General features: G+C 38.5%; 1 protein-coding gene across 6 annotated transcripts in view; it reads left to right on the top strand.

Annotated features, from left to right (window-relative positions):
- VTI1A (vesicle transport through interaction with t-SNAREs 1A) overlaps window positions 1–13,723 on the top strand; it is a 312,235-nt gene that overhangs the window by 108,439 nt on the left and 190,073 nt on the right. The gene's annotated exons all lie outside the window — the stretch shown is intronic.

The raw sequence follows: 13,723 nt of genomic DNA, 5'->3' as shown, positions 1-13,723 counted from the left end.
TTATGAACTATAATAGATTATGATAAATACATAAACTTCTGCATCTCCCATTTGTGGGGAACATTGGAGGAATAGAACATATCCTGTATATCATTTTCACTATTTCAAATGTAGTCTTCATCATCTAGTTAGCAAAAAGTGGTACAGAGGAAGAAAAAAAGATCTGGGCTTTTGTTCTTCACATCTGTGGTTTGCTCTCCCCATGTCTCCCTCATACATCACATACGAACAACAGAAGGCCATTTTTGTTCTTTTTTGCCTTATACTCACCAATGAAGACTAGAGCTAAAGTGCTACTCAACTACATTGCCATAGTAGATTATCTCTTTATGAACTATTCTTCATCCCACTGTATCAGTTTTTTACCAACCAATCAGGTACTTGTTTTATGAGAAACAGTCAAGAAGATTATTTATGTCTCAGTAAATATGACTACACAGAAACACCCTCTCCCCACCCACCCTGTATGGGTACTGCCACTGCGTTTTGAGTGATTTGAAAGTGTCCCCCTGGAGACCAATTCTTACATTCTACATTATGAATGTGTGAAGATCACACATCCTCTCTATAAACACATTGGCCCAGATTCAGTGCAACATTTCTGCTTTTGCACAAGCAAAAATGAAAGAAAAAAACACAGTAACCACTTGTTCCACTTGTGTTTCTGCTTCTGCAAGAACCAATTTCTGGACTCTTTGTAGGGAAAGAAGTGAACAAGATCTGTGCAAGCAAAACTGTACAAAGTCCATTGATGTTTCTGCCTTTTCCAAGCCATTGTTTGCCATCAAGTGCCACCAGGCACTTCTTTTGCTTGTTTGTTTTCTGTCTCTCAGTCTTATAAACTGGAAAAGCTTTAAACAGTGATTTGTGTGTCAGCATTAATTGGCCTCCTATGTTAAAAGTTTAAATAAAAATGTTTGAATGCACTCTTTTTTGTAAACGGGGATGGAGTGGTCTATTTTATTTTGTATTGAACAAGCTGCATAGCAATGCAAAATGCTAGCACATAATTGTTCTCACATTATATAAAATATCTAGAATTTTTGACATTATAGGTTTTTCTCCCACTGGTCGCTTATGAGTAATTAGTAGATCAAACTTATTTGGATTTTCTTGAGTATATTCACATGCTTATATTTTTCATCCTTTGTTTGGCATATGCAATCTGGCATCTGAAATAAATCACAAACAATTGACAGCTCATCAAGTGATAATGTTTCCTTAATGTATTTTGCTTATTAAAATTACTAGCTTATTTTCAAATTTCTCTGCCCTCTTATTCTGCAAAAGTCTAGTTGGCTGTAGGTGGTAACCTGCAGACATAAAGGAGAAATATCAGGGACAGCCATGAGAGTAATAATAACTGTTTAGTATTTTAAAATCAGGCTAGCAAAATACATGTGAACAGTATCCTAGTATTGCTGATGATACAGATTTCTGTAGCTCAAACTGAAGGTTGTTGAGGGGGAACATTAGCCTCATGTTTTTCAAAATATTTGCAGTTTAAGAACACTCTTCCAAGCAGCAAAATGTTGGATTTATTTCAGTTCTTGGAGATTCACTTACGTGCTGCACCTTTCTTTCTCCATTTGTCTTGCAAATGTAAGCTTTTAATTTTTGAAGTGAATTGAAACATTGCAGCATTCGAATTAATTAATTTGTTTTAAAACTGACACTTCTAATGAGTGAAAACTTAGATCTATAGAACTAATGTAACCACAGCAACTGTGTATGCTATGTTTACCTCCAAATAATAAGCACCTTTGGTTGTCAGAATTATTTGTATTCCAGAGCAACAATCTATGTATACATGGATAGCACTGGCTATATGATACACTTTTCATTAGAAGGCTACGTACTTTAGCAGACTAAAACTTTGAAAGACCTGTGTAGTTAAGTGCATCCTAGATTGCAAATAACTTTATCTCCATTGTAGATCTAATATTTTTCATCCTTTCATCCTTTTTAAAAGTTACAAGTGAGCAGGAAACACCTTTACTTCATAAACATAGAAAGCTGAATGTATGCTTGTGAATGTGATCAAGATGTAATTTGCACGTGCATGCTGATCAAGATACAATTTACGTTTCTTGAGGGTGACATATTTTTCTACCTTAGGTGTTGTCTCATGTACACAGCTTTCAGCTCTTTCAAGTGACATAAATTTCTGGACAGAGTGGTCGATCCCTATTAATATACTGTCTATTAATATACAAAGTTGCACCATGTGTGACATTAGAAGCCAGGTTAACAGTAGCCTCTGTGAACTATCAAAACACAGAAGCAAAGGTGTTTTAGCATTTAAAAAATCAATATTTGTCTTATGTTCTTCCTTAGAGCGTTAGTACATCTTTGAACATTACAGGACCACAAGCATTTCTATTTCCATGTTTATTCTGCAGCACATTTTAATTATCTTGGCAAAATAGCAATGTGTACGTGTGTGTGTGTAGATATGTAAGAAAATTAAGTATAGTAGCCTTGTTCATAAAGGTCTTAGATACGTTAAGCTTTCCATAATATGCAAAAAGCATATTATTATTTTTAAAAGCAGCCCTTAACTATTTATTTTTAAAATGTTGTAATCACATTCTGATATGTAGAGGAACACTCTTACTACTGTCACATTAAAGCATCATTTTGATTCATAAGGTTTTATCTTACAAATCACATGTTTTGGGTGAAATTTCTGTTTGCTCACCAATATTAACAGACACTCAATGACTGTGAGAGGAATAATGGAGGGTAGAAGGTTCCCCCCTTCCATAAATAAAATGAGAATCTTTTTTGAGTTCTTCCCTGAGGCTGAAATGTTTATCACTCCACCCTCATTCAACAGAAGTGAATTTTATAATAAATTTTCCCCTAATCGGGCTCTGTCAGTGAGGTGTCTTATCATTGGGAGGAAAATGACACCGATCCTATCGAAAAACAGAAACGATGTCACCGTGTCTCCAATCACAGCTTCTCAGCTTCCATATCTACCTTCTCCACAAACACCAAGAACTACTTTTTCTTAAGAACATCAAACCCCAGCAAAATCATTAAAATTGCACCCACGTAGAGTTGCAGGGATCAGCCACACTGGCGCAAAATGGGATGTGGGAAAAGAGACTCTCTAAATGTGCTAATTCCATTGTCACGTGTTTACGGCTTAATTTTAATCAGTTAAAAAAGCCACAGATTGCAATAAATTGGCATTATCTTCTGTGACACCAGAGGACACAGTTGGTTCAAGGATTTAGAGGGTCTCTGGCAACAGTATATAGTGCTGCAGACAAAGTATTTTTACGCTTGAACTACGGTAGCTAAGGTGCAATCCCCAGTTAAAACTGCAAACAAAGACTATAACCCACACAGTGCGAAGTTCAACATGCAGACCACCTTCAGTTTAGAATGCTAAACCAAATACTGCAGAACACTTTTAAATGAATGATGGTTTGTGATAATTTGGGAAGAGGAATTAAACACAGTGGTTCTCCTGTGTGAACTGTCAGACAGAATGCTTAAAGCTCTACTTTGAAAGAACTGCTACAGAGTTTTCTCCATTCTAGTTCCAAAGAGTTGTTTGAATTAGTTACATTTTTGTATGAGAGTTGTGCACCTACACCTTTATAACGTGCCATGTAGTTAACACATAAACACAAAGAGAGCCACATAAAGTAGTCATCTGTGAATCATATAATTTTGCTTGCTAGAATGAGAGAGGCTTTGAGAGTTTGTTTTCTAATAAGGAGCTATCTTGGTCATGTGTGGATTGTTCATAGCATCCTTTTTTGAGCACGCGCTCTCTCTCTCGCCCACCCACCCCCTTGTCTTTCTTTATAGTTTGTAGTTTCCTGAAAGGAACTGATTGAAATCTTTCTTTTAGCTAACAAGGAGCTTCCTTTTGCTGAGGAAAATATCTTAACAAATACGTGTATTTCCCAATTTTAAAAGTTACATAAAGAAAAAAAATTATTTTTTGAGCTAATAAATTAATCACACACTGGAAATGCATGTGCAGTGTGATGTTAGAAACAATGAGAAGCTGCTGAGGTGAATAGCCATTTGGAGAAATAATTTAACTCACCCGACCGTATATCCTATTCTAATATAGCTATGTATTTCGAAGAAAATAAACTGCTTGTTTGAATTAGCACTAGCCAGATTGTGAAGTATTATTTTTACGAAAATGTATAAATGCATTTCGTGCACAGTATAATACATGAATCATGCAGTTTTCAGAACTAGTAATTCTGTTTTTCAAATGTTCTGGTGTAAACATAATAAAAGCAGTTAAAATTAACAGAAATGATAATTCATGCAACTTCTCAAAAGCAAGCTGTTTTAAACAGATCTTTATTTAAAAAATGTGAAGAAGCTGAAGACATTTCTGGGAGACAAATTTGTCACTTTTAGCTACGTCGATGCTTTCATATAAATATCAATGTGTAAGGGTTAGGGTTATTATAATATCAGAAGTCAAATTATTAACAGAATTTTAGAGGACCCTTTTTAATTAATTATTTTATATTTTTAAAAAATAGGTAAGCTGGAAACAATGAATAACATAGTTTGTATTTTGTACTTCCTAGCCTTACTGATTATTTTCTCATGGGTATTAATATAGCCTTCTTTTAAAATTAAACAGATTTCAAAATTAATGGATATGTATTTGACATGTCTATCTACTTTTATTCAATTTTTTAGTCGACTTTTATCATTATGCTGCTTTGAGTATATTATAGTATATGTATAGTCAGCTTGAGTAAATTTGTGGCGCCCCTTTTCTGGAATAATAGGGCAGTGAAATTCTGATACAAATTTCAAATACTGTTAATTTTTGAGTCTGGATTACTTAGCTCTACATAACAGCTTTGTACTAGTGTTCATAAAACAGAAAATAAACTACATAGCATTTTAGAAGAAAATATCTTCATCTAGAGAAGCATTTTGTTTTTTTTAAGTTTTTGATACTGATCTACTATTGGTGAATGTGTTTATTTTTTTTTACTGTTGAATATTTACAAATTTAATTTCTTGAAGTTTTAATTAGATGTAGCTGTGTTTGATCCTTGATTCGAATTGATTGTATCCCTGCCTCCTGTAGCTGAATCCTAAGCATGTAAGTCCCATTGATTTCAGTGGAAGTTACTTACAGGTATGCTTACTTAGGTTTATGGTATGAGTAAAGTTATCAAAGATGAAATGCTGTATTTAGTTTTGTGCCTTTTATAAAGCTGAAGGTTTTTGTGGGAGGGTGTTATATAAAAAAAATTGGTTTATGTTATTTGTGTGCACTTCATACTTTCCTGACTACAATGCTGGGAATATATTTAACTACTACTAAATTGCATAGTTAAACTAATCTCTAATATAGCATATTTAAGCTTCAGTTTTGCCTGGTGAGCTGCAAACAGCTTATACAAGTATAAATGTAAGGTATATTGCTCTGTGGAACAATGGGAAAAGGAAGAAAAGTACCACTGCTCACTTTTACAAAACAAGTCAAGCATGTGCTTGGTGTTTATAGCAACTTGTGTAGACTGGTCCTTTTGCTGTGTAAATTACTGTTTAAGCTTCAGTTAATAAGCTTGAAACTGTGTATTGAAACAGGAAGGTAATATAATTATCATCAATGCAAATAGTAACTATTCACACTCTGTCTGTAGCCTTGTCTTTAGCTGTCTGTGATCGTGCTATAGTGAAATGACTGACTCCCTGCAAAAAAAAAGAAAGAACCCCCTCTAAAATTGGTGTGTTCTACTTTTCTGCACATAGGCTGCGCCATTGAGCTACTAGTCAAATAAAAATGTTTTCTTTCTGACTGTTGTGTAACAGATGAAGTTGAAAATGTACTTAAGGGAACTATCAGCATCTTTTTTGTGTTTGTTACCATAATGGAATTTGCAAGAAAGGCCACATTTTTAAGTACCTAGTTGTAACTTTAGTGAGTGTATTGTAAATTCCATCCTATTAAGTTTTTCTCCATAGTTCTAAATATGCTATTGTTACTTTTTAGTACAATATAACATAGCTATTCTTTTTGAAATGTATATCAATTTCATATTAAACATTTATTCATATACCAGTCATATTAATAATACATTTTACAGAAGAAGTACTATCTGGATTATTTGGTAAGGAGTTCTAAATAAAATGGTAATCTCACAAAATATAGCTTAAAGGTAGTATGATGAACACAATTTAAACTTGATTAATTTAAAAAAAGGAATCTCTGAATACATTTAAAATAAGTTTCATTGTGTCAAGATTCTTTTTCTTTTCTTTAAAAGTGTTCTTTAATTTTGGTATTGAATTGTGCTATGTAGTAACAACCAATTAACCTCCAGTATCAGTGAAAGGGATTTGTTAAAGTCAAAGTGAATACTATTAGTGCTCCGCTAATAGAAGATGTGAAATGTTCTGTAAGTCTAGGGAAATGTTCCTTCTGTTCTGATTAATGTGTGATACACAGTAGGTACAGTATTTGCATAAATACTAGGTACATCTGATATCAGTAGCTTTTAGGTGTTTGGGGTTCTTTTTGATAAATGTTGGATAGTTTTACTTAATGTCATGAGTAGATTACAATGCATATAAAATAGCGGAATAGTCGCAAAGTTTTATATCATTTAATGAAATGAAGATATTGGGGGGTGGGGAGAGATTTACCTGAATCGTTAGTGCTGCACATAGTAGGGCAGGTAAAGTCTACATATTATAAAGTTTGATACGATTCATTCAGCCAGTTTCTAGTCATGGTACAGAACACAGTGTTCTGGAATGTTCCCACTTTAAATAGGAATGTCTGCGTTGTCTAGTGCAGGGACACCTTTTGATTTTTAAATTTAGTGATAGAAATAAAGCATATATGAGATATGAATGCCATATTTCTGAAACATTAGATATATATATTTACAACATGTTTTCTTTAAGCTGATCATATTAGTATTGCTTTGAACCTATTTGTTTTTCAGCAGTGAATTATTTTAAAAGCAACAACTGCATTTGAACACGATAGTAACATTGTTACACAGCAGAATAAGTTTAAAAACCCATTTCCCAAAAAATCTTAATATTATCTTTATATGACATAGCAATGTAATTTAATTACTTAGGCCGTTTCTGCACGGCCCCAAAACCTCAGCTGACGGCAAGAATTCTGCCCGGTTGGTGAGGAGAGGCCTCGCATGCAAGCATCGCGGGCGGACCTCTAGAAGGACGGCAGGCTGACTCCGCGTGGAGCGCCTCTTCCCCCTCCTGTCCGACTCACCTTGTCCCATTCGTCGGCCTGCTGGCGATGAAGCCCATACGTTGCCAGGGCGGGGCTCCGCTGCATGGCCAGCAGGCCGACGACGGGGACAAGGTGAGTCGGACGGGGAAGGGAAACAGCGTGTTCCCGGCGGTGCTGTTCGCACCGCGCCGCCGGGAACACGCTGTTGAGGGAAAAACAACCCTTTAAAGGGTTGTTTTTCAGGGCGGCTTGACGCTGCCCTGGGGGAGGGGGAGCAATGCCAGATTGGCGCTGCTGCTTAGCAGCAGCGCCGCCTGTGCGAATGGCTCCCTGGGGCGGCGTTTATCCCGTCCCAAGGGCGCCATTAAAGGGCCGTGCGGAAACGGCCATAGAATGATTCATTTGGTGTCTTTGTTAGCTTCTTTGTATTGGAGATGTTGGAGTTTTATTACCATAATAATATATTCTGGAAATATGTTGTCATTTAAATAACATATGTATTTAGTTTGGGAAGGAAATTCATGTCTGTAAGAAGAAGAAAATAGAATATATTAGTCTCTGATGGGAAAAATTCTGCTTGATAATGATGATAAATCTTGGTTAACTGGGATTATTAGTAAACTTTATTCAAATATAGATTAAAATACATATCTTTTTTCAGTCTAGGAAATTAACTTTGAGCCTGGTAAGTGGCAACATTTAGCAACAATGAAAAGCATTGCCATCTCCCACTTTAAAAAAGAGTTTGGATTTATATCTCCTGTGAGGAGACTTAAAGGGGATGACAATCTCTGTTCCCCTTCCCCCACCCCACAACAAACACCCTGGCTCATTCCACACATGTAGAATAGTGCACTTTCAAACTGCTTTCAGTGCTCTTTGAAGCTGTGCGGAATAGCAAAATCCATTTGCAAACAGTTGTGAAAGTGGTTTGAAAACGCATTATTTTGCGTGTGTGGAGGGGCCCCTGTGAGGTGGGTGGGGCTAACAGACTCGGAAGAACTGTGACTAGCTCAAGGCCACCCAGCTGGCTGGTGTTGGATTGCACAGGCTAATCTAGTTCCCCAGATAAGCCTCCACAGCTCAAGTGGCTGAGCGGGGAATCAACCCTGGTTCTCCTGGCCTTAACCACTGTGCTGCTGCTGTTCTCTTACTTGGCTGTGTTATAATGTGCTCAAGACAGAACTGCCAGAGACTGGCTTTATAATATGTATGTACACTGACTGCTCAGAAGAAGCTTGAAAACATCCTGCAGTGTGCAGTGTGGGGGCATGAATATATGGGGGAGAGTGGGGACTGGGGTTCTAAAATCCCTATCATCCTAAATTCTAAGATTCACTGGGTAGAGTCTAATTATGTGATGATGTTGTGGCATCAGGCCTGGTGCTGTCACATTAAATAGTTGCATTAATAGTTGTACGTTGGCATATCACTAGGTATGTACTACATGATAAGTTTTTTCCATTTATTTTGAGACCACTTTTACCCCAGTCATTTTTCTGGAAGCTCGTTCTGAGTCACTTTTCCCCTCATGTATAATGTTTTTGAGGGCTTTCTTGGTCTTGACCACTGCCTTGTACCTCAAACCTACTTTTTGATGATTGAGTGTTGTAATAATCAAGCCACTCCCCCTCCTGTCCTGAAAAAAAGTGGTTTTATTTTATTTTTTAAACCCCACTACAGAATTGACATATTGCTGTAATGCTAGGTCTAGAAGGTTCTCTGAATTCCCAGCTTCCATTTAGTTAAAAAAGAGGCATATCTCTGCCATGGAAGGAGGTAGAGATTTAAGCATACATGCACAAAAACAAATAAAAGGATGAGGCTTCTGAGATTCTACCTATGACAAAAGCAATGAAATAACGAAATCCGATGAAATAATGAAACCCTGTCAATGAAATCCAGATTATTAAGGTACATACAGTAGAAATAAACTGACTCTGCAACGGTGAAAATGCGGAGAGGGCAGATGTGTGGAAGAATCATGCCCAACTGGTTCCAGTGCTTGTGGATCAACTCCCAAACAAAGCAGGAGTATGTTGTGCATACAGGGAAATGCTTGGTTAAAACAAGATCGAATATAAAGAGTAATAAATTCACTTGGAGAAGGTAAGGGCTTTTCAACTGACTCATAAGTAGCAAGCTTCTCCTGTCTGTTTATGCTTTCTTTGACAAATGGGTTTTCCATTATGTACCACAGTGTGTCAGAAAAGGAGTGTGATGGACACATGGTCCAGTCAGGAAGAGCAGACCTGCAGCTTGCTATAAGAATTCCATATGAGTACAAAATAACAGGAAGTAATACTATATTCATGGGTCTTCTTTATGCTGGTTTTCTGCTGAACATGCTTCTTTTATTAGAAACCCAAACAAGATAAGATGGATTATATAAGTAGAAAAATTACAGGACTGTGGTAGAAATGCATGCTTAGCTTAGAGGACCCCCATCCCCACCTCAGTAAAGAACTTGAAAAGCTTTTGTTGATTTCTCATCCCATTGTAAAATCCTGCAAAAATCTCTAGATACTCCCTCAGGCACTGACGGGATTCTCATGGTGCTTGTTTCAGACTGTTGAACTTGCACTTGGTGTTTCTGTTCTCTGCCTACTGAATTCTCAAAGCGATGTTCACTTGGAAAAAAATTCTTTTAACAAACCCCACTGCTTGCAGCCAAACTTTGTCATTGCAGGGTTTGAAACACATGAAGCATGTAACTATCCTGAATCTTCAGTCTGTCCAAAGTGCAACAGTTGCTTGGGCTGGATACGCGTATCCTGTTGCCGTTCTACTGAAAATCTGGATTGACTGCCCATCTGCTTCTGGGCGTAATTTAAATTGCTGATTCTTACCTTTTAAAGATTAAATGGCTTGAGGCCAGGGTACCTGAAGGACCGCTTCCTCCTGTATTAACCAGCCTATTGGTTAAGACCCTCCCCATAATCCTTGCTGTCTATGTCCCTATCTACAGATGTGAGGCAGGTGGTGACCAGAGTAGGACACCCTGCTCTGAATAAATAAATGTACTAAATTTTAATAACCGGAAAGCTTTCAAATGGGTGAGAATCATTACATATGTGATTTTCCCACATACGGTCTAAAGTGATAGCTCTTTCTATCATCACAAGATTGTACCACCACAAGATTCTACCACCTTCTGCTGCATGTGTAGTCTTATTGGCCCTAATGTATCTATGTAGGCTTGACCTAGATCTTGCAAATACTTCACTTGTTCCAGCACCTTAATTGTGCTTTGAAATATCCAACTGAACAGTTTTGAAAAATATTTACAAAGAGGAGCAGGGGTATTCTATTTGTGTTCTGCAATAGAAACATCCCTACATCCACTTTCTGTACAAGAGTTATATACCCTGTTTCCCCGAATATAAGACATCCCCTGAAAATAAGACATAGTAGAGGTTTTGCTGAAGTGCGAAATATAAGGCATCCCCCGAAAGTAAGACATAGCAAAGTTTTTGTTTGGAAGTATGCCTGACGAACAGAGCACAGAAAAATAAGACATTCCCTGAAAATAAGACATAGCACATCTTTGGGAGCAAAAATTAATATAAGACACTCTCTTATATTCGGGGAAACACGGTAATTGATAATTGAGCATTATAGGTACCTGGCAAAAGGACCTGATCTGGATTTGCAGGCCCAATTCACCTTGGTTGAGGTAATCCACATGTGGCTGACAGCTGCTTTGCTTGGCCAGGATATGCCTGAAACAGGCAGGGTAAGACTGCTGACTCTGGGCTAAGTAATCGAATCTGGCAACCAGGTAGAGCCCATCACATTAACAAGCCCTGCTTCACAGAGGAAGCAACCCAAGAGATGGCAGCGGCTGAGACAGGGCTCCAGGACACTTCCTAATAGGGCCATGGTGGCGAACCTATGGCACTCCAGATGTTCATGGACTACAATTCTCATCAGCCCCTGCCAGCATGGCCAATTGGAGAACATTAGAAAGGTGGCCTATTTAAGGAACATCTGCAGCAAGCCAGGGAGGATGAAGTATCCCTGCTCTGGTAACGTGTGAGAGCAGAGGGTGTAGAAAGAAGGAGAAAACTAATAGTGCAACCCCCTTCTGTCTCTCAAATCTGAGGCCTTTGGAGTCCACTTCTGGGGAAATCAGATTAGCCTGTACACTCCCACACACGCCAGCTGGGTGACCTTGGGCTAGTCACAGCTTCTCGGAGCTCTCTCAGCCCCACCTACCTCACAGGGTATTTGTTGTGAGTGGGGAAGGGCAAGGAGATTGTAAGCCCCTTTGAGTCTCCTACAGGAGAGAAAAGGGGGATATAAATCCAAACTCCTCCTCCTCCTCCTCCTCCTCCTCCTCCTCCTCCTCTTCTTCTTCTTCTTCTTCTTCTTCTTCTTCTTCTTCTTCTTCTTCTTCTTCTTCTTCTTCTTCTGTGGGCAGGGAAAGGCAACATGGCCTTGATGAGGAGAAGCATCTCAGTTAACAATTTTTGTTGAAAATAATTTGTCTCTGCTGCAGTTCTCAATCACACATGCAAAGAATGAGTTCAGACTTCGTTGCAAAATGTACAAAGAGAATCAGGCTATACTAGTACTGGAAAACATTATGGCATGCCAGGATTTGGCAGGAGTTTGTCATAGCCAGGATAACTCTGCTGTTGGTCAAGTGAAGAAAAGGAGACAATCAGAAGTGATGGAGTGGTAGATTCCTATAAGCCTTAAAACAGCATTGAAACATTTGAGACATTAAAACAACATTTAACCTAAACTATTGATAATATAATTAAAAAGTTCAATAAAGCATATAGTATAAACAGATATAATGCAGCCAAGGAGATGGACCAAGAATAGTGAGGAAACACTGATCAAAAGAAATCCCCACTTGCTGGCAGAAGATAATGATACAAAGAAATAGATTACCCTCCTTGGGGAGGGAATTCCAAAGTTTTGGTGCCACAACCACAAAGGCTGTTTCTCAGTTTGTTGCCAATCTAGTCTCAGATTGCAAGAGCACCCAAAGCAGGCCCTCTGAAAGTGAACAAAAAGAAGGTCCTTAAGGTGTGCTGGCCCCAACCTGCATAGGGCTTTAAAAGTCAGCATCTTGAATTGGGCCTGGAAGCAAACTGGGATTCAGTTCAAATGGAACAAGACTGCTGTGATTTCCATCCTACAACCCACTTCCATCAACGTTCTGGCTGCAGTATCCTATACCAACTGTAATTTCAAGGCACTCTTTAATGGTAGCTATGCATTAATCACATTGCAGTAATGTGATACTGATGTTAACAGAGGATGCACCACTGTGTCCAGATCTTTCCTGCCCAGGAAGAGCTGCAGCTGGCTCACCAGCCAACACTGTTGAAAGGTGCTTTGGCCATTGCTGCCAATTGTTTATCCAATGGTTGGTCTGGGTCCAGGAACACCTCCAATGATGAAACTGCTTTTGAGGGAAATGCAACCCCATCCAGCATACAAGATATCCCAGTTCTAGGATCAAATCTTCCCCTATCAGTAGTATCTCTGTTTTTTGGGATTATTGTTCAATTTTTTAACCTTCATCCCAAAACTGCCCACAGGGACCTGTTAACAGTTTCTACTGCCTCCTTGGAATGTGTTGGAAGCACAAGATAGAACTTGAGTGTCGTATGCATCTTCACGTAGTCCTAAAGAATACAATGATCAATCAAATCAAAAGCAGCCGAGTGGTCTAGAGGTTGTACTCCCCATAACCATTTCCTTGACTGAATTGTATTCAATCTTCTTCGTTCAGGAATCCCTGAAATTGACCAGCCACCACCTTGGTCAAGAATAGTACATTTGAGACTGGATGATAGTTACTAAACTCCTGGGTCCAGAATGTATTTTTATATGAAGGGAAACATCACTGCCACTTCAGAGCAGAGGTGACAACCCTTCATTTCAGGAAGGCATATCCTGGACATTGTCTTTGAACCTCTTCCCCAAGCAGATTTAAGCATCTAGAAGGGGCGAGAGTCACATCAGGTGGTAGGTCTCAAATTTCCAAGAATCCTATCCATATCCTCAGATTGGACAAGCTGAAAGATATCCCACTAGACAAATTGGCACCCTGGGACTATGTGATACTGTCAGTGCTAATGTAGAGTCTAAGTGGGAATTAACATAAGAGAGTTTGTGTTTAGAAAAGTGATTACAGCAGGCTTCGGAGCTGTCAGCTCTTTCTGTAGAAGATGGTCTTCTGTAGCTGGCTAGAGCACAATGAGCCCCTGACCACCCAGAAGAGTTCTGCAGGTCTATGCTGGGCAGGCACAATGGAGGTGAATTTTTTTTCTCTTTGCCACAGTCACCATCATGGAATAGACTTTAAAGTGAGCTGTAGCACATGCATTGTTGGATCTATTTCAAGGCTTTCTCCAGCACTAGTGTCTCTCATATTTTTCAATAACTGCAGTCCCTCAGTAGCCCAGAGGGCTGCTCAAGCTCTTAGACCTGAGAAATGGCACCTAGGAGTGATCTTGTCAGTTGCATAGGACATTTCTTCAT

This window comes from Sphaerodactylus townsendi, linkage group LG08 (assembly GCF_021028975.2).
Source record: "Sphaerodactylus townsendi isolate TG3544 linkage group LG08, MPM_Stown_v2.3, whole genome shotgun sequence".
Classification (NCBI taxonomy): domain Eukaryota; kingdom Metazoa; phylum Chordata; class Lepidosauria; order Squamata; family Sphaerodactylidae; genus Sphaerodactylus; species Sphaerodactylus townsendi.
The sequence above is the reverse complement of the archived record's forward strand: the minus strand, read 5'-3'. Positions and strand labels throughout refer to the sequence as shown.